At 40.0% G+C, this 20046-nt stretch overlaps 1 long non-coding RNA gene across 1 annotated transcript in view; it reads right to left on the reverse strand.

Moving 5' to 3' along the window:
- Positions 1-2845: 2845 nt before the first annotated feature.
- The window catches only part of LOC134587232 (uncharacterized), a 53240-nt gene continuing 36039 nt past the window's right edge, over positions 2846-20046 (reverse strand). The window contains exon 2 of the long non-coding RNA XR_010086620.1: positions 2846-3838. This is a non-coding gene — a long non-coding RNA (uncharacterized LOC134587232). The remainder of the gene's footprint in view (positions 3839-20046) is intronic.

A 20046-nucleotide genomic window follows, 5' to 3' on the forward strand; every position in this document is an offset into this window, starting at 1 on the left:
CATATCTGAATCTCACAAAATTTTATAATGGGTGGAGCTTAAAGCAAGGTTCTGTATTATTGCCAATCAAATTTACCCACAATTCATGAGTAAAATCAATCCCACAGAGGGGAGATTGCAAACATCTTGGACATAGGAGAATAAAATGGCAGCACCCAGACACAGAAGAAAAGATAATAAATATAAATAGAGGCAAGTGCCAAGGAGGAGAAAATAATAAGATACAGGGGCATCAGGAAAGAAAAAAACAACAGGTTTGCTTTCATTTTATCTAGCACAGTGCCCTTGTTTTAACTAACCTTATTCCTTTATTAGTGATGTCGCTAACATAAAATTTTCCATTCGCGAACAGCGAACTTCCGCAAATGTTCGCGAACGGGCGAACCGCCGTAGACTTCAATAGGCAGCCAAATTTTAAAACCCGCAGGGACGCTTTCTGGCCACAATAGTGATGGAAAAGTTGTTTCAAGGGGACTAACACCTGGACTGTGGCATGCCAGAGGGGATCCATGGCAAAACTCCCATGGAAAATTACATAGTTGATGCAGAGTCTGGTTTTAATCCATAAAGGGCATAAATCACCTAACATTCCTAAATTGTTTGGAATAACGTGCTTTAAAACATCAGGTATGATGTTGTATCGATCAGGTAGTGTAAGGGTTACGCCCGCTTCACAGTGACAGACCAAACTCCCCGTTTAGCGCACCGCAAACAACCGCAAACAGTCCATTTGCACAACCGCAAACTCCCCATTTGCACAAGGTTGGATACCAAGCTAGCCATGTCCCGTTCCTTGTCCTCACTGATGTCATTGAAGGTCTCTTCCTCCACCCAGCCACGTACAACACTAAGGGTCCCCGAAAGGTGACAACAAGCCCCCTGTATTTTTTATTTTTAAATGTACACTACTGTTACACCGGATATGAGTTGCACTGGTGTGACACTGTGCCCTGGCAGGCCCTGAAACGCACACGTGTGAAGGAAACTGACTGCTATTATTTCACAGTCAAATTTCTATTTTTGTTTTAATGTACAGTGATTGGCCCACATCATGCCTACTCCCCCAAAACGTTCGTTTGTGGGGGTGCTGGAATGACGTGGGCCAATGGGAGAATGTTTAATCTTTTTTAAACATTTAAATTTATGGCATGTGAATGGTTATTTTCCCCACATATTTGCATGTGCATCCAAATTGCAAAAATCCACATTTATGCAGGGTAGTGTCTAATAAGACTTTTATTTTCTCCTACCTTGATACAATGTTTGGTTTGGTTTTTTCCTTCAGTATTTTTTTTAAACCCATAAAAACGTTTCACAATATTTACATTTAGCCAAACATTACTGCAATACAAGACACAAAGTACTCTTCTATACAAATGGCATGAATACCATATGGAACCCATATAACGGTTTCAAATACATTCATTGAACAGGCCCCAGAGTTGGGAAGTGTGCTTGGTCGGGCAATATGAATTCTTGACTAAGATGATATTTTATAGTTAAACAGTGCAATACTACAGTCAGTAAGAAATAATTTATAACTAAGATATCAGAAAAACTCACATTTAATAAATTGTAATACAATTTAAGGGGAAAAAAAGTGTGTCTTTATATTGTAAAATACTCCTATAGTTGCCCTCAAAAGGCATGAATAAGTACGTTTGAAAATATTTTAAATCATCTATAATAAAAGAAAATATAGCATGAAACTGAATGGAAAAACCTTAACAGCACTAGAAGAAGCCTAGAAATCTTTATGTGGTTGACTCTCTCATAACAGAGCCATGTGGTAAAATTAAATCCTTTTTAACCCCCTAAGGACCAAACTTCTGGAATAAAATGGAATCATGACATGTCACACATGTCATGTGTCCTTAAGGTGTTAAAGCCGCATTAAAGGGTCAGTACAAGTATGTTATTGTAACTCATGGGTGCCCAAAGCGTAGATTCCCAGATGTTTTAAACCTACAGTTTCCATAATGCCATGTCATTCTAAAGGCATGCGAAGGATCATGGGAGTTACAGTTCTACAACGTCTGGGGATCTACCTTTTAGGAAGCCTGGTTGTAACTGGTTGGACAGCTTTGGATGCATAATGCAGGTGAAAAGTTAGCATATTCTGAGTGGCTGGGCTTTGGGTGTAACAAGAAGCAAGGTTTTGTCCAAGAACTCAAAAACTGTTTCGTTATAAACTGGGGACAGCACACACAAACCTGTTGCTGCTTTCCACTACAATAAAGTGTAGTGGTTATGCTACTTAGAGTGCCCTTATTACATTAGTTCCACGTTAGAATTTCAAACCACAAAAGACATCTTGCAAACAGCTTACAGCCATGTAAATCTAAAATTTTGGACAATCAGGTTTAATGAAAGCTTATTCTTACCTTTGGTTAATCCCTGAGAAGTCCACCCAAAAAAAACAGGAAGGTGATGCATCCACACCTGTTTGTCCTGAGGGCAGACAAACTCAATATTGTGATGCCTTTTACAAGACTAGCACACTGCTTTGTTTTTATACCTTTTCAATACTACGTGTCCTGTGAGAGAGGAAAGGGCAACTATCGATTTGTGAAGACTGCTGCATGGACGTATGAGGGGGAAAAACAGATTACGTAAAATTAAATAACTGCATTCTTAAAATAGACTAAAAAGGTCTAAAAAAACATTTCAGCAGAAGGACTCTTTTCTAATTTAGAGAGTAATAGTAGACCGGAAAAATAAAATGTCACGTGAATGTATAGTTTAGGCTCTTTCACACATAAATGTGACTGTAGCAAAGCTATTGCACATCTTTCCATTTATTTTGCTTAAGAGAGATTTAGAACAAAGACAAGCACACTGCAAGTATTTTTTGAGACATTTTACTGCATTTTCATTTTTTTCTCTGAAGGTTGGGGGATGGCACAAAGGTAGTGTATTTGTAAATATACATTCTTAAAAGTATATTTCAAGGAAGTAGACCAGGGGAAAAAAATAAATAAAATCAGATTTCAAATATTCACCCTGGCTTCACATTTTGGCTTTTGAAGGCTGTCAGAAATATCACTTCCTATTCTGAGATGAAGGCAAGGGGGCGAGCAAGAAGATTTATCAGACACAGAATAGCGGTTTTCACTCGTAGACTCCAATTTCTACTAAGGAACTCTGACGGTAATGTAGGTTTTTCTTGAAATGTTGCTGCAAAATGGTTCCTTTGTAGAAGAAAATATTTGGATGTGTCCTCTTAACCATATGAGACTTTCAAGATAAAAGTCATTATCTATGCAAGGCTGAAAAGGTCAGCTGACAGGTCCTGTGATATATAGGCAGCACATGCATATGTAATGTGTTACTGGACAAGAGCAAAGGGATAGTATCATTAAATAGGAAGCTTTTAGTCATACAGATTGCTTAGAGGTTTATTCACTACATAGCAAACAAGGCTGAGTTCGAGCTTGCAAACTGTAGGCCTAAAAGGCAAGTTTCAAAATCCCCTACTTTGTAAAGCAAGAGATCCAAAGTTAAAATTTTCTTTTCTCGCCACTAATTACTGATAGGTGAATAAACACCTCGTGGGACCAATAACATGAAAAACAAACAAAATAATCAAACTATTACACACAAAAGAAAATTAAATAGAAGTATTTGACAACAGTATTTCAGCATTTTAATCAGAGCCTTCCCATCTCACTAGCTATATAAAGAAACATGTACAAATATTGAGAAAGCCCTTAAACATTTCAAGTTGCACAAAAGTGCTTTACATATGAATACTAAAAGGCTATAGTACGGCACTGGACAGTTTATAAGTGCATGGCATGAATTGCACCCATGAACCCACGGTGACATAGTGAGCACTCTGATAGTATTTGAAATTTGCCAAGAATGGTGACAATCTTTTCTTTGCCCTAGACACAGAAAGCAATATCTCAATGGTGTGGTTTGAAAGAAAAATGCATGGGGGGGGGAAAAGCCAAATATCTACAAAAAAAAAAAAAGGAACAACTTCAATTGGCTACCATATAACATCAGTGCAATATAAAAGATATTTTTAAAAAACAAAAAAATATAAACACAAAACAAAACATTCACAATTTATACTATTACAAGAGAACTTTCTAAACAAACCCTATTTTTTGGTTTGAATGATGCCAGCTTTGCCCTTGTCTCAGCCTCAAATTGTGAGAGGGGGGGGGGGGGGGGAAACAAAAAACCGTTATGCAAGTAGTTCTGTTAACACCTGCTCCTATGCATTTGGTCGAAAAGATGTACAAAGCCTCTTTATTGCGATGGACCCTGCCCTGCTCTCTACATTCCATATATCAAATGTATATATTTATTACAATAATGATCCCAAAGCTTTGGTCAGCCAACATAAATGTCCAAATCAAGGATGAAAACAGGACGGACTGATGACCTGAGGACTTTTCTTCTTGATCAGAAGGTAGTTGGATGTATGTTGTTACATTATACAGACTGTAGCTGTACTCATGTAGGCTCTGAAATGCTTCAATATGGAATGTTGGTAAGTAGAGATGCTCTTCATATAAATTATATAATTTGGTTTACTAAAGCAAGTGCTGTAACTCAAAGGCTGAACTTGTATCCAAACAATCAATCTCTGTCAAGCAAATTGGTGATTTTCCAAACTGATGGCTGACACACTTCAGATGATTTAAGGTTGACGAGAATTTTGGATAATAATGAGAAATCCAAAGCTAGGGTAGAAGCCGAGAACCAGCTAGGCTGGACACAGATTCATTGTAAACAGATGTACAGAATCCCTTTTGAAGGAAGCATTTAACCATCTCAGAGAACAAGGTTATTTCCCAAGCCGCTGCTCACAACCTGCGTAGCAACGGAGAGCAGAATAAAAGTCTTCATAGCAGATATTCACATGTGTCGGTATACAACTACGGAAAGAAGACACAAAATTAACATGAAATATATGTTGTATAAATTAGGAAATATATATTGTAAACATTTAGAGGGAGCTTGCTAGATTGGGCATATGCAACAAGGTTTCATATTAGTTCTGATAACTATATTGAACAAGAAGAAAAAATAAAATAAACAACCCTTGATTGCAAGAGACTATGAAATGTTGAAAAGCATATGCAATTATACCAGTCACTGGTAAAACACCCTGTTAAAGCCTTCCTGCAATATAATTACCTTCTGTGCCCAAGTAGACAGATGATCAGGATCCTTAGAATGCAAAAGCATACAAATCAGGACAAAAAAAGCAGACAAAAGGAGACAAGTGGACATGTGAGTGCTAGGGAACAGTCCCTAGGAAGCATGGAGCAAGCACATCATTAGACGCATTTATGCCAAGCTCAGGATGCTGTTGGCCCGCATGCATGATTGGCAGACAGCCTGACATGCATTCATGCCAGGCTAGCCTTCCAATTCTTTGGGCAGACACGCCTCCTTCTTGGGTATGTTCGCCCCTTTCGGAACTTCCTGTTACATGATCCGCGTCACTTTTACACCGCCCATTGACTTCCTGCTTCACTGGATACTGCTGTTAGGGGGTATGGATTTACTTGAAAGATGAAAGAATAAATTAGAGAGAGATTAGCATATTTTAAGAGAATCTGAGTTTTTTTTTATAGCTGCCGTCTATGAGTTTTCCTCCGGCAACATCTCCACCAGATACATAACGCTTACTTTTAGTGTTTTTGGTTGATAATATTCTTTTTTTTTTTTTCCTTTTTTTATTTCAGTATATATATACATACTTCAACAATTACATAGACAAAAACCAGTAAACAAAACACAAAGGACAAAACAAAACATAAAATCATATCACATCACTAACCAACATTATTTAGTGGTGTATAAACCTAATAACCCAATCTCTATTATATCCATAAACCGTACTTGCATACAAATAAATACATAAATAAAATAAAAAAACAATGCTATCATATTTTACAATTTTTACGCTTATGTAGTACACTGCTACGCTAATATATACTTTTATAAAGTGCATAAACCAATATATAAAGCTTATTTGAGAGTATAAGACTTTTTTATATCGCCTCTAACTAATAAATTATTTTATTTAAATTAATTTAATTTCTCTACCACCTTCTTAACCATAACCTAACTCCTATATATACATATTCCTAACATTAAAAATTTTTGCCAAATTTTTTTACATTTTCCTTCCCCTCCTGCCAAACGACTTGCCATTCTCTCATAGCGACTTGAAGAGTCTAAGCGTACCATAACCTCTTTGAACAAAGGTGGCTGAATTTGTTTCCACCTATAAGCTATAGCTATTTTAGTTGCTAATAAACAATGTATCATTATTGTTAATACTTCCTCCTTAGGTGTTGTCTGAAACATATGAAACAGATAGCTTTCTGGTTGCCACTTAATATCTACCTTTAATCCCATTTTAAAAAAAGGATTCCACTTCCTGCCAAAGTGGTATGATCAATGGGCACTCCCAAAAAATATGCAACAAGTTGTCTATACTCTTTTGGCATCTCCAACAAGCTGTAGATGTTCCCGGATACAGTTGAGCTAATCTGGAGGGTACCATATACCATCTCATATTTAATTTGCTGAATGCCTCCCAATGTGATAAGCTTCTAGAAGCATGTTTCGTAATTTTTAAGGCCTTATACCAACTTTCCTGCGGTATTTGCTTATCTAAGTCTCTTTCCCATTTTTGCAAATAACCTATAGTATCCACATCTGTAGAGGGCTATAGCAAAATGAAAGAGCTTTTTTATTTGGAATTTTCCCTGTGCATTTGCATAAAAAAAAGGGGAGCTATTTATCCTATCTTTTAAAGTACATCTTATTTTATTCAAAATATGTTTAATACGTAAATAAGTAAACAATTCATGTGACGGCAGAACATATTGCTTCTGAAGCTCCGGGAATGGTTTTATTCCACTTGCATTATATAAATCGCCTATCTGTCTTACCCCTCGCTCCATCCATGTATCTAAAAATAGATCAGGGCTCAGGAATGTCATCATTTTAAAAGGAGCTTCCAATGCCAACGCCTTAGATATTCTTAGCATTAAAATAGCTTGTCCCCAAATTGTTATCAATGCTTTCGTAGAAGGCAACATATTGCATAATTTTTCTTGTTTCCCTGGACCAAGCCAGAGTAACTGTTCCACTGAGCCCTCCTTAATACAAGCATTCTCTAACCCCAACCAAATTGGGGCTGTACCCTGCTCAAGAATAGACATGCCCTGTGCAAGGAAAACTGCTTTATAATAAAAGGAAATATTTGGTATGTTTAGACCTCCTTTCGTATATGGTTTCCAAAGGCAATTCTGTGCAATACACTGTGGTTTCCTTTTCCAAATATGTGCATTAATAGTTGTTTGGAACTTTTTTAGAAGAGCATTTGTTAACACAAACACAAAGAGAGAGAACACTGTCCTAAAGAATGAAAACACATTAGTGAATATTGGTATCACAAGGGACGTTCCCAACGTCAAGTGTCACAATTATTCAAAATAATGTGCTCTAGAATATAAAACGTTTAAAAATCAATATTTAATGAGTAACAAAAAACGTTCCTAAGGTAAACTGTCCCCAGTGTATTTAATCCAGTGTATCGTGGCTAACTAGTAGCTGGTAGCCAGAGTAATGGATATAACACCTATGGAGGCGTGTACCTAGGGGGTGAGGTGGGAAACAGGAAAATGAATGGGGGAGGGTTGGGAGGACAAAAAGACACAAAGTGTAGCAGAAGATGTGTTGCCACGATAAGTGTGATCCACTACACCAATACTCCCATAATAGTTAAATCTCTCACTAAAATGGTAAGCTTGTAGTGACAACCATTCAAATAATTTGTCGGTTCCAGTACAGATAGTCTGGATGGACCGGGATGAGGATATACCTCTGAGAATCCCTGTGGTCCAGACCTTATAGCCAAACTATTAGCCAGTGTCAAAGCCTCAGTAGGAAATCACTTAGTGAATCTCTAGCGCTACAGGAAGTGTCCAAGCCTCAGTAGGAAATCACTTAGTGAATCTCTAGCGCTACAGGAAGTTAACCAAGTTATCCTGAGGTGGTCACTGTAATAATGTATCGTTATAGATACTGTGTTACAATGGGGATGATCCGTACAAGTGAGTCTAGCTGTCTCAGCAATTTCACAGGTGCTACGGTAAGCAGTGTAGCCCTTGGCACCACACCAAGATACTTTGGGGGGTCCGTATAGAGGGATAACTATTGCACGGATCATAGAAATCCTATTGATCCTGATAGTTCTCAATGCTACAGAAGTTTTGTTGGCTAGATACGGAGTGTGCTAATATCTAGTCCAGCATAGGGTGATAGCTGAGAGAGCGCCATAGAGATACAAATCAAAGCCTTAGGATTGCTACAAAGTAGGAAAAAATGCCTTCATGGGCATTTAGTCATAGGAAAGAGAGGTTTAGAAAGGGTTTGAAAGAACTTGCTGGTATAAAAAGTAAGTACTGGCAGAGAGTGAAAGAACTTGCTGGTATAAAAAGTAAGTACTGGCAGAGAGCATTTGTTAACACAATTGGTAAAGTTCTAAATAAAAATAAAATAAGGGGCAGTATCATCATTTTTATCGTGTTAATACGACCAAGCCATGATATCTCTCTCCCCTCCCATACTTTAAGTTGTTTATTCAGTTTATGAATCAATGGGATGTGATTATCTTTTATTAACTGGGCTGAATTGCTAGATAATTTAACCCCTAAGTAGTTTATTGATGATAAGCACCAGTCAAATGGGTATAGATCTTGCAGTTCTTTTACTAACTGTTTTGGAAGATGAATTGGCATAGCTTGAGATTTTTTTGGATTATTCTTATAATAAGACACTTGTCCATAACTATTCAATAATTGCATCAAGTTTAAAAGTGATGTTGACGGATCTGTTAAGAATAATAAAACATCATCCGCAAACAGCTCTATTTTCAATTCTCCTGCAGGCGTGCGAATACCCCGAATATTGTTTTATTTTTTAATGTGTCTTATTAGTGGTTCTAAACTTAATATAAATATTAAGGGGGAGAGAGGACACCCCTGCCTTGTACCATTTGTGATCTGAAACGTCGTTGATAAAAACCCCGTATTATGTATTCTCGCTGATGGATAAGTATAAAGGGCAAAAATGCTCTAAAAAAGCTGAGGGGAAGGCCATCTTTACCAAAACTTCTTTCATATATTGCCAATTTAGGCGATCAAAGGCCTTCTCGGCATCTAAAGCTAGAAATAATAATTGTTGCTTATTAATATCGGCCCAGTTAAATATATTCAAACAATGGCGGGTATTATCCCCTAATTGCCTAGAAGGAACGAAACCTGCTTGTTCGTGAGAAACCAACTTAATCAAAAATGGTTTTATTCTTAATGCTAGTAATTTTGCATACATTTTTGTGTCAACATTTAAAAGTGAAATTGGTCTTAAATTTACACTTTCAGTAGGTGACTTCCCTGGTTTGGGCAAGGTAATTACATGGGCCAATTGCATTTCAGCCGGCATAGACCCTGAATTTTTAAAAAAATTAAATACGCCCGTAAGGTGAGAAATAAATAAATTTGCAAAACTTATTTTAAAAAGATTTGAAAACCCATCCGGGCCTGGGGCCTTTTTTTTCTGAAGATCATTAATCACTTTCAATACTTCCTCCTCCTCAAAAGGTTTTAATAATGACTGACTTTGTAATTCTGATAGGGAAGGCATATCTATATCTGCTAAAAAATGCCTAATTTCTTCTTTTGTGGGCTGATATGTATCATGCTCATTTTTTAAATTATATAACTTTTTATAATAAGCGGAGAGTTCTTCCACAATATCTTGAGGGTTAAACAGTTTTGCTTCATTTGCTGCTACCAGAAATTGCATTTTTGATTGTTGGACTTTATTTTTTAATATCCTAGCTAGCTTTTTCCCAACTTTATTGCTCTGCGTATACTGAGTCAATTTTAGTTTTCTCATGTGGCTTTCCAAAAGTTTCAAATTCAATTCCTGAATTTTAATTTCAACCTTACTGAGTTGAGAAGATATTATTTTTGGTGGGTTCCGTTTATTTTCTTCCTCCAACACCGTAAGCTCTTCTAAAAGTCGTTCTTTATCTCCATACTCTTGCTTCTTTTTTCTTGAACCCACCTGTATAAACAATCCCCTCATTACTGCCTTAAAAGCCAGCCACTTAATAGTGATATGGGATTTATCCTGAACATGTTCATCATAAAATGCTTGAATCCTTTTCCTAAACAAATTTAACAAAGATTCTTCACCCAAAATAGCTTAATTTAACCGCCATGTACTCCTGCCTCTTACAGAATATAAAGTCCTAAACTTAGCAATTACAGGGGCATGATCTGAACAAATTTTACTCCCTATCTCTACCTCATAAATATTTTGTAATGTTTGTTTATCAACTAAAAACATATCTATACGTGAATATGTATGATGAACATGCGAAAAATAAGTATAATTTTTACCAGTCGGGTATAAGTTACGCCAAGTATCATATAAGTCGTATTTAAATAATAATGAGGCAAACTTTTTGCTTAAAGAGATAGCCTGAGAGAGTTTTTTTGCCATGTGCCCTATTAATATCTAATTTAGTATCTAATGTAGAATTGTAATCTCCACAGACCATTATATACACTCTCTGATACCTATTAATTAATGCAAAAGTTTTTGCCAAAAATGCATATTGATCTTTATTTGGGGCATAGACCGAGGCTATTGTAATTTGTATCCCATTCAACAATCCCACAACAATCAAAAGTCTTCCCATATCATCCCTATAAATTTTATCTAATTGAAAAAAAGCCAATCTGAATGGAATAAGATTGCAACACCTTTAGATTTATGGGGTGAAAATGCATGAAAAATGTGAGGGTATCTAGACAACTCAAAATTTTGCGGATTTTGTCTTCGTAAATGAGTTTCTTGAAAACATATTATTGATGCCTTTGATTTAATTAGTTCTTGTTTAACTAATTGTCTTTTTATTGGACTATTAAGGCCATTAACATTTAGCGATAAACACGATAAGTAGTTACTCATCTTATTCTATTGCAGAGAATATTCTTATAATTATAATTAACCTTTTTATGGTACTTTTCATTCTAGATATATACACCACAAAAAAGAAACAAACACAAAAAACATAAAAAAACACACAAAAAATGTACAGTAACTCTCGACTATGAGGGTTTACCTGGGGATAGGCTGGATAGTGGCAGTAGGCATGCTCCAGTTTAAATCCCATTATGGAACGTGTCGGGCAGATCTTCCTCCAGAAACAGAAGCCGGGGAGCTATCCTGTATCTCAGTCGGAACAAGTGTCCTTAATAATATAAGCTTATTGTTATTATTTTATACTGAGTACTTTTCCCTACTACAATAATTTAGCGATATTAGATATACTATTTCCATACGCATAACCAGTCTATTTTTTTTTTCTTCTTCCTTCTTACTCCTTACTCCCCCCTCTATCAAAGGGTCAAAGTCCTGATCATATGCTACCACCGCTTTTAATCCAGAACCAAAAATATACCTATTATCTCTTTAAAACAGCTGGGACACAAACGGCACCAATACCCACTCGTTGAATCATCAAATAAACAGTCCCATAAACCTTATCCAAATTTATTGTGAACCTATTCATAGAGTATGTATATTAAGCCATCTCAAAAGCCGTTTTAAGACATACCTCTGCCATAAAGCGCTTACATTTCTATTCTATATACATGCAAAAACTCGTATTGCTAAACAAAAAACAAAATGATAACCTTGCAGTGATTCCCTAACCCCTCCTAATCACAAAATATTAGTATCCCATTGCCCATTAATCTGAAAATATACAAATATATTTGGAGGAAAAAATGTAGGAATATAATTTGTCCTTAAGGTTTTGTTGAGGATCTTCCTGCCATCTTCCATTCTGGTCATACACTTTGGGATGCGGCGTTTTGTCTCAATGCTTTTCCCCCTTTATTTTCAAATCCCCATTCTTTTAAAATAGTCTCGCCCTTTGCTGGATCTTCCAATACTGTCAACTTCCCATTCCTCCATATTATGGTTTTTGTAGAGAATCCCCATGGATAAGCTATATTTTTATCACGTAGCACTTGGGTAAACTGGGAGAATTCCCGACGTCTTGCCATAGTGAGAGGTGATAAGTCTGTATAAACTGTTACAGCTTCATAGGGAGTGGTTAATATTGGTGTCTTACGTATTGCAGAAAATAAAGCTTCCTTCGCAGTATAACGATAAAAACAAACAATAATATCCCGTGGTATATCCAACGTGAATCTTGCAGGTTTTGGCAGTCTATGAGCTCTTTCAATACCCCAACAGCTCTTATCCATAGATGGGAGCAAAATAGTGTTGTAATGTACTCCACAATTTTATTAGCCTCAACTGATTCTGGCACACCTCTAAATCTTGCGTTATTCCTGCGTGACCTGTCCTCCAGGTCTGCTACTTTGTACCATAATTTTCTATTTTCTTCCTCCAATTTAATGAATTTCTCATCTAATTCATTATGCGCTTTACTCAGGTCATCCAATTTTTTTCTCCAAGTGATCAGTGCGATCTCCTAATTCAGATAACTCCTGATGTATACTAGTTATAATATTGGCAAAATCTTCCTTTATAGTTATCCTTAAATCTTGAAGAACTTGTTTTAAAAATTTCTTAGATATGTGCCCTTCATCTTTATTATCTTGCATGAGATCACACTCCTCCTCTTCAGTATCTCTTACTCCAGCAACGGCCATAGCCTCATCATCTTCCTCCTATATTTGTCGCTGCCTGTCTTTCTTTGCATATCTTGTCGAATCCGTCAATTTTGTCTGTTTAGATGGAGGCATTTTTTTTTTTCTTCTTCCGTTTTTTTTTTTATATAACAGAAAATAAATAACAGACAGCAGATACCAGAGGCCCGCTTGCCTATATCAACTTATAACTTAGGGAATTACCGGCGTCCTTAAGCTTCACCAACAACAGAGGATTTCAACCCCTCATTAACAACTCCTCAGCAACATCCTCGCAGCTTATTATCAGATGAGTATTAAGCAGGTTGAGAGGGATTAAATACAATTAAAGTTTTCCAAACCGTTTTGATATTTGTATTTGTATCATGTATTTTTTATATATATTTATTTATTTATTCCCTTCTGCTTCCTTACAGCAGTTTCCACTTCAGATCACTAATTTCCACTTATTTCCGTTTGCAGCTTGCTGCGAAATACTGATTCCTGCTACAATGTTGCAATGTTGGTACAATGTTGCAAGCTGCTGTATGCTGCTACTTGTTAAACCACTTGTTAAACCATTTAATTCATTCACTTAGCCTTCATGCTTAGCTTTGCAAGCAGTCTGTGAATATTTACTCTTTTTTTTTAATTAGCTCATAACTCTTAGCTTTTAATATGTGCTTTAATGTAGCCTTTTTAAGCCATATATAGATATATAAATTCTTTTTTGTAATAGGCTTATTTTTAGCTTATTTCTGGCTTAATTCTGTTTATAGGCTTAACAACTTAATTGCTTAAGGACACCCCCATCTCCTTTTGCCGTTTGCCAGTCCTCAGTCTTCCAGTCTCCGGTCTTCGGTCTCCAGCCGGTCTCCAGCCGGTCTCCAGTTGGTCTCCAGCCGGCCACCACTCCAGACAGCTCACGGCTCACCGGCACACCACTTTGTACAATCTGTACACTCTACACTCTGCGCTCTTCACTCTGCTCGTTTTTCGACGGGATAAATCGACCGACTGCTACACTTTCTTCATGCGTCTCCCCCAGCTCTACCAGGAATCAGGAGACCTCACCCCATGCGTCCGCTCACGCCGGACACCGAACATGCCCACAATCCCAGCCTGCAGAGACAGCCTACAGCTCAGGGAAGTGAGTGATGGGGTAAAGGCTGCAGGGAGACATGGAGACACTGAGACACTAAGGGACATTGTGAGACATAGGGATGCTGAGACACTTGGGGACACTTGGAGACACGGGGACACAGACACATGGGGACACTGAGAAATGGGGACACAGACACACATGGGAACACTAACACATGAGGACACTGAAACACTAGGAGACACCGAGACACTAGGGGACGCTGGGAGACATGGGGATACAGACACTTGGGGACACAAACATATGGGTACACTTGGGGACACTGAGACATGAGGAAACATGTCCCCATGTCTCCCAGCCAGTGTCCCTAGAGTCTCAGTGTTCCCATGTCTCCTAGTGTCCCTAGTGTCTGTGTGTCCATGCCTCCCAGTGTCCCCATGTCTCCCAGTGTCCCCAAGTGTCTGTGTCCCCATGTCTCTCAGTGTCCCCTAGTGACATGGGGACACAGTGACATGGGGACACTTGCACTAGGGGACTGGGTGAAATGGAGACACTGAGCGAAATGGGGACACTGGACAACATGTTGACACAGAGACATGGGGACACAGAGACATGGGGACACAGAGACATGGGGACGCAGGAGCTTCTGCCTGCTAGTAAGACGGTAAGGAGACAAGTGGACATGTGAGTGCTAGGGAACAGTCCTTAGGAAGCATGGAGCAAGCACATCATTAGATGCATTTATGCCAAGCTCAGGATGCTGTTGGCCCGCATGCATGATTGGCAGACAGCCTGACATGCATTAATGCCAGGCTAGCCTTCCAATTCTTTTGGGCAGACACGCCTCCTTCTTGGGTATGTTCGCCCCTTTAGGAACTTCTTATTACATCATCCGCGTCAGTGGCCCACCCTTTTACACCGCCCATTGACTTCCTGCTTCACTGAATACTGCTGTTAGGGGGTATGGATTTACTTGAAAGATGAAAGAATAGATTAGAAAGAGATTAGCATATTTTAAGAGAATCTGAGTTTTTTTTTATAGCTGCCGTCTATGAGTTTTCCTCCGGCAACATCTCCACCAGATACGTAACGCTTTGACTTTTAGTGTTTTTGGTTGATAAGATTCTGTACATAGGCCCCTCATAATTGTTAGCACCAGGCCCACTGAGCTCTTAATCTGGCTCTGAGTAGCATGCGAGGCACACCCATAAAAGTCTTGCATACGAATGTGGAGCCATATGTGGATTCCGAACCTCAGTCATCGTCCAAACCTGATGTCTCCGCGTGCCTTTTGTCCAGGATGGCCAAATAATGGGGTAGATCACAGTCCTCGTCTGAGGAGGTGTCTCTCCGTGGGGTAGGGGCAGGTGCCGGAGTCAGCCTACTGTATTGGCAGAGGCTTTGTCCTTAGATCGTAAAGGTCTAGTGCCATTGCCATTCCAGTGGCACTTGCTGTGATGGGGAGACCCCTTAGCAGAGACCTCCAAGGCATCAGGGTCAGCTCCGTAGTGGTCTGCTGGCTGGTATCGGTGAGGGGCAATCCCTCCTGTCAGCACATTTGAAAGTATTTTCTCTTAGAATGCCGCTCACTGCTGCTTGTTTCATGACCGGAAATTCCACAGGGTTAGCCAGGGAATCTTCCATAGTGGCAACTCGTGCACACAAAATTGGGGCTCACCCAAAAAAGTAGACTCTTGTAGAAGGCACAAATTAGGAGGAAATTGCAGGATGCAGGGCAAACAATAGTAGCAGGCAATGCTCTCAGAAACTGGGCTCACCCAGTAAACAGAGGCTGCAACAGCATGCCTCCACTGAGAAGCACAGTGCAGCACACATATAGTAGGGGGCTCACCCCATGTGCACAGGGTATGAACCCTTAAGTACAGACCACAGCCCTGATAGAGAGCACTAATCTGTGCTCAAACAGTTAATTCAAGGTTATGGAGATATTCCTTTAAGCAGTATGTCCTGGAAATCCTGTCCAGCAGTTAACAGAGGCTGTAGCAGCATGTCTCCACTCAGTAGCACAGTGTAGTAAAATATATAGAAGGGGGTTTCATCCCAGGAGCACAGGGTATAAACCTGGCCACAGCTCTGACAGAGAGTCACACTAATATGTGCTCAAACAGTTAATTCAAGGTTTTGGGAGAATGGGAAATAGTCTTTAAGCAGTATGTCCTGGAAATCCTGTCCAGCAGTTAAAGGGACACTGTAGGCACATAGACCATTTCTGCCCATTGGAGTGGTCTGGGTGCCTTGCCCCTCTCCCCTTAGCCCTGTTAGTCAAAACACTGTGGTCAAAACACTGTGGTTGCTGTCTCTCAGATAGCCGCTAGATGGTGCTTTCGTGTTCTTAGAGCCCGAAAAGTGTTTTAACCCCTTAAGGACCAAACTTCTGGAATAAAAGGGAATCATGACATGTCACACATGCCATGTGTCCTTAAGGGGATAAATGATATTCAATGTCCCCACGCTCTGCATGAGGATGTCGAGTGTTGCCAGAATCCCCATAGGAAAGCATTAAATAATGCTTTCCTATGGGGACGTCTAATGCACACGCGCACGGCCGTTGCCGGGAATGCACATTAGGTCTCTTCCTGTAGCGTTACTTACCTTATCCGGGGGCCGGCCGCGGTCCTCTCTTCAAGCCGCGCGCGGTCCTGCGGCTGCACGAGCCGCGCGCGGCTCATCCGACTCTCTTAACAGGAAGACGGGCAGTGACCGCGAGTTGCGGTCACATGTCCCGCCTGCAGCTAAGAGCGCGCCGCGAGTCTCGGGCGCGCTCTTAAAGAGACAGTGGGAGCCTAAATTGCAAAAAGGCTCCCATTGGCTCCTGTCATGCCAATCAACCCATACACTTACCTTTTGGGGGTGTGGAAGTGACAGGAGCCAATCACATTAGTTTTAAGGCTACTTATACTTACCCTTTTCCCTTAGTTCGTTGCCCTATCATGGTTTCTGCTACAGTTCCCTTTAGTGCTTGTTGTGTTCAGTTGTGTTTCTCCGTATTTGACCTTGGCTTTGTATTCTGACTTCGTTTTTGCTTTCTCCTTGTCTGTACTGTTTGCCGGCTTGCTGATTCCTGTGTACCAGACCCTGGCTAGTTCTCGTTTACGCTGTCTCTTTGTGCCCTTGACCTCGGATCGTTCCTGACTCTGTACTTCTCCTATTACGTCGAGTCCGGCCACTCTAAGGTCCGGTAGACGTATCTCTCCTCTGTGCTGTCTTCTGTTTGGCTGGATCCTGCGTGTAGGGGTATATACTCGTTACATTACGATAGGGCCATGGACCCCGCAGATTTAGCTCAACAGATGGCGTCCCATGAGGCTAGATTTGTAGAGCAGGAACACCGTATGGATCAGATAGCTCAGGCTCTCCAGACGCTCTTAGCTAGAACCATTCCAGCAACCGCACCTAACCCTCCTACACCCCTGCTTCCTGAAGTATCGACGGTATGCTCCTGAAGTATGCTACGGCCCATTTAACGCCTCCTCCTAGGTATGGAGGGGATCCTAAGACATGCAGAGGGTTCATTAACCAAATAGAGTTTCATTTTGAGATGTATCCACGTTCATTTCCCACAGAGAGGTCTAAAGTTGGGTTCTTTATGCACCAACTTACCGACAAAGCACTTGAATGGGCAAACCCTATTTGGGAGGCTAATGGGCCTATGGTGCATGACTTTCACAGTTTCCTTACAGCTTTTCGCAGAACTTTTGACACTATGAAAAGGTCTAAAAATGCCGCGAGAGCATTAATGAGGGTTAAACAGGGTTCTAGGTCTGTGGCTGATTACGCTATACAGTTTCGTACCCTTGCCTCACAGGTAGATTGGACCAACAATGGGTTAACTACCGCCTTCATGGAAGGCTTATCAGACTCTATATTGGATGAGGTAGCAGCTAAGGAGCTTCCTGTTGCCTTAGAAGACCTTATTGACTACCTCATCGATATAGATAATAGGATTCGTGACAGGCTCTATACCAAGAACAGGAATAGAAGTTTTGTTACACCTTTTCACCCCAGAGTTAATACACCGGAGAGTGTAAAAGTATCTGAAGAGGAACCCATGCAATTAGGGGTTGCCAAACTCGCTGATAATGAAAAATTACATAGGAGAAGGGAGGGACTCTGCCTATATTGTGGTAGGAGAGACCATATGGTAAAGGAGTGTCCTTTGCTCCCGGAAAACTCTCGCACCTAAGACCTTATAGGGGACTGACCTTGGGTGTGATTTCTAAGTCTCCTACATTGCCTCCTAACAGACTGCTTCTCCCTGTTTCTTTACATATGGGAGAGAGTTGTATAGTTGAAAATATATACGCCCTGGTTGACTCTGGGGCAGCTGAGAATTTTATAGACTCTGGTTTTGTAAAGAAAAACAATATTCCCATCAGGGAGAAGGAGATACCCTTGGCGGTTGAGGCCATAGATGGTAGACCATTGATATCTCCAGTTGTTACTCACGAGACTGCACCGCTACACATGTACACAGGGGTTCTACACTATGAAACCATTCGGTTCCAGGTCATCACCTCTCCCTCTTCACAGTTGGTGTTAGGGTATCCATGGTTACGTGCCCACAATCCCATTTTTGACTGGGAGACAGGGCAGATAAAATCATGGAGTGAAGCCTGCCATGAGTCATGTACTATTGAAGTCACGCCTGTGAATTCTATTAATGTTCCTACCATTCCCCCCTTGTCTACGGCTATACCCTCTCAGTATTTATCTTTAAAGACTGTCTTTGATAAAAGAGAGGCTGACAAATTACCGCCTCACAGACCCTACGATTGTGCTATTGACTTGTTGCCTGGCACTATACCTCCCAAGGGCAGGGTGTACCCTCTATCGGTTCAAGAAAACCGTGTCATGGAGGAGTACATTAAAGAATCATTAGATAAGGGATTTATTAGGAGATCCTCTTCTCCGGCTGGAGCGGGGTTCTTCTTTGTATCAAAGAAAGAAGGTGATTTAAGACCTTGCATTGATTATAGAGGTCTTAATAAAATCACCATCAAAAATGCTTACCCTATACCATTAATAACAGAATTGTTTGACAGGCTCAAACATGCTACGGTATTCACCAAATTAGATCTTAGAGGAGCATACAATTTGATACGTATAAAAAAGGACCACGAATGGAAGACAGCCTTTAACACTAGGTCAGGTCATTATGAGTATACCGTCATGCCATTTGGGCTTTGCAATGCCCCAGCAGTATTCCAAGAATTTATTAATGATGTCTTAAGGGACTTTATTCACTCATTTGTTATTGTGTACTTGGATGACATTTTAATATATTCTACAGACTTACACACTCATCACAGACATGTTACGACAGTTCTGAAGACCCTTCTTGCTAATGGTCTTTATTGCAAACTAGAAAAATGTCTATTCGACCAATCCGAGGTCCAGTTTTTAGGGTATTTGATTTCCGCTAAAGGTTTTCGGATGGATCCCCAGAAGCTCGCTGCGGTCATAGAATGGCCTCTGCCGCAAGGTCTGAAAGCCATCCAGCGTTTTCTGGGTTTCTCTAATTATTATAGACGTTTTATCAAAGGTTTTTCGTCTATAGTAGCACCTATTACTCGTATGACTAAAAAGGATGGCAATACACATGCCTGGTCTACCGAGGCACTTCAGGCTTTTGACTTTCTTAAGACTACGTTCGCCTCTGCAGCTATTTTACAGCATCCTGTCCCCTCATTGCCATATATACTTGAGGTTGATGCTTCCGATATAGGGGTAGGTGCTGTCTTATCCCAAAGAGAGTCTCCTGACAAGCCATTGCATCCTTGTGGCTTCTTTTCTAAACAAATGTTCAAAGCAGAAAGGAATTATGATGTGGGTAATCGCGAACTCCTTGCTATCATTTTAGCACTCAAAGAATGGAGACATTTGTTAGAGGGCACTAAGGATCCTATCCTCATATTTACAGATCATAAGAACCTATCCTACCTTAGCGAAGCTAAAAGATTGTCTTCAAGGCAGGCTAGGTGGTCACTGTTCTTGTCTCATTTTAATTATATAATCACCTATAGGCCAGGTGATCGGAACACTAAAGCGGACGCTCTGTCCAGACAGTTCGAGACTATTGACAAACAGGAGATTGATGTCCCTCCTGTCATTCCCCCAGACAGGATAATAGCAACTACTATATTGTCTATTTCCTCGTCCCTCTTGCAGGCCATACAAGCGAAACAAAGCATGGCACCTAGCGAGAGG

Source organism: Pelobates fuscus, chromosome 2, assembly GCF_036172605.1.
Source record: "Pelobates fuscus isolate aPelFus1 chromosome 2, aPelFus1.pri, whole genome shotgun sequence".
In the NCBI taxonomy this organism is placed as follows: Eukaryota; Metazoa; Chordata; class Amphibia; order Anura; family Pelobatidae; genus Pelobates; species Pelobates fuscus.